The 2,143-nt window shown below is 49.4% G+C and overlaps 2 non-coding genes across 2 annotated transcripts in view; both read right to left on the reverse strand.

Annotated features, from left to right (window-relative positions):
- The window catches only part of LOC131292497 (large subunit ribosomal RNA), a 4,085-nt gene extending 3,963 nt beyond the window's left edge, over positions 1–122 (reverse strand). The window contains exon 1 of the ribosomal RNA XR_009190130.1: positions 1–122. This exon is cut by the window's left edge and continues 3,963 nt beyond it. This is a non-coding gene — a ribosomal RNA (large subunit ribosomal RNA).
- Positions 123–609: 487 nt separating this feature from the next.
- LOC131292503 (5.8S ribosomal RNA) lies at positions 610–764 on the reverse strand. Its single transcript, XR_009190135.1, has one exon. It is a non-coding gene; the product is annotated as a 5.8S ribosomal RNA (ribosomal RNA).
- Positions 765–2,143: the final 1,379 nt, after the last annotated feature.

The following is a 2,143-nucleotide window of genomic DNA, read 5'->3' on the forward strand; positions in this document are numbered from 1 at the left end:
CCCCTACGTGCTGAGCTTCTCCCGTTTCGCTCGCAGCTACTCAGGGAATCCCGGTTGGTTTCTTTTCCTCCCCTTATTAATATGCTTAAATTCAGGGGGTTGTCACACATGAACTGAGGCTTATGTACCTTGCGGTTGTTATCGTCACATCTGGCTTGCGACTACTTTGTTTCAATGTCCAATATGTACCGTTGGACTCGGTTAACGGGCTGTTAGCCCGCGTGTGGTTTAACTCACTGATACCTTCCATTGCCCATACGCTAGTTTGTTTGTGTTCCTTTGGTCAACTTCCATACTTGAATCATTTGTGCTACCGCTGCTGCTTCGACGCTACTTTGACATCTTCGCTTCTATTTAAATAAATAAATAAGCTGAAGCTAGACATCAGTAAACACCACCACAGACACCACAAGCACGCCTTCTCCTCGTACTTCCGCCTCACGCGGGAACACGGACGCTCTAAATACTTCGAATTCCAATGCCAGTATATTGTAAACCACGGGTTCTTTAATGCTAGCGGGTCGTCGCGACCCTAGTTAACATCATGGTGCACGTCTCGTGACGGGTGTCACGGCGTAGTTAAATGTATGCGATACATTTCTCAAATATAAGCGCTCAGTCATCTGTACATCATGGTAGGTTCCCACGACGTGCAATATGCGTTCAACTTATCAATGTTCATGTGTCCTGCAGTTCACATTATGACGCGCAGTTAGCTGCGGTCTTCATCGATCCATGAGCCGAGTGATCCACTGCCGAGGGTGACTAACTTGCGTAAGCCGCCGCTGTGCGCGTATACCCGTTCCCCGTAGGGAGGAGCAAGCCGCCGCTTAGAGACGAAGCATAAAGTGTCCTCATTCCACATAGGGCAAGCTGGATGAATCCATTTTACCCAGGACGGCCGAAGCGGCGTGGACCAGGGGAGAACTGAACCTTATACTTCACACCACAGTAAGTCTACGTGTCCTCTTCCACATAGGGCAAGCTAGAACTAACTATCTTACCCAGGACTGCCGAAGCAGCGTGGACCAGGGGAGGAACACACTTTTCATGGAAACGTAAGGCATCCATGACTGCCATAACGTAAGCCGCCGCTGTGCGCGTATACCCGTTCCCCGTAGGGAGGAGCAAGCCGCCGCTTAGAGACGAAGCATAAAGTGTCCTCATTCCACATAGGGCAAGCTGGATGAATCCATTTTACCCAGGACGGCCGAAGCGGCGTGGACCAGGGGAGAACTGAACTTTATACTTCACACCACAGTAAGTCTACGTGTCCTCTTCCACATAGGGCAAGCTAGAACTAACTATCTTACCCAGGACTGCCGAAGCAGCGTGGACCAGGGGAGGAACACACTTTTCATAGAAACGTAAGGCATCCATGACTGCCATAGTGCGTAAGCCGCCGCTGTGCGCGTAAACCCGTTCCCCGTAGGGAGGAGTCAAGCCGCCGCTTAGAGACGAAGTATTAAGTGTCCTCTTCCACATAGGGCAAGCTAGAATGAACTATCTTACCCAGGACCGCCGAAGCAGCGTGGACCAGGGGAGAACTGAACTTTATACTTCACACCACAGTATTGAGTAATGTGCCCTCTTCCACATAGGGCAAGCTGGAATGTTCCATTTTACCCAGGACGGCCGAAGCGGCGTGGACCAGTGGAGGACTACACAATCATGAGGTTTGATATCGACTTGTGTGTTTCAATAGGGTACCGATGGTATGTTTTGAACCGATTTGATTTAGCCATTCTGAAGTCATCACTTGGTTGAAGCGCTGAACTAGGGAGGGGCATCGTTTACATATATATTGGTTTTTGCATGCTCTACTAGGTTAATGTCATGAGGTTGGCTATCGAGCATGCCCAAGTGATGACTTGATTGTGTGCTTGCTTGAATTCTTCACATTTCATACCATCGGTTAGTTGTCGAATCATTCCTCGATCATAACCTTCGTTCTTGGTTCATGTATGCTCTCTTCCACATAGGGCAAGCTAGAATTAACTATCTTACCCAGGACCGCCGAAGCAGCGTGGACCAGGGGAGAACTATACTTTGTCTTGTATGCCCTCTTCCACATAGGGCAAGCTAGAATGAACTATCTTACCCAGGACCGCCGGAGCAGCGTGGACCAGTGGAGGACTATACT

This window comes from Anopheles ziemanni, assembly GCF_943734765.1.
Source record: "Anopheles ziemanni chromosome X unlocalized genomic scaffold, idAnoZiCoDA_A2_x.2 X_unloc_68, whole genome shotgun sequence".
Lineage (NCBI taxonomy): Eukaryota > Metazoa > Arthropoda > Insecta > Diptera > Culicidae > Anopheles > Anopheles ziemanni.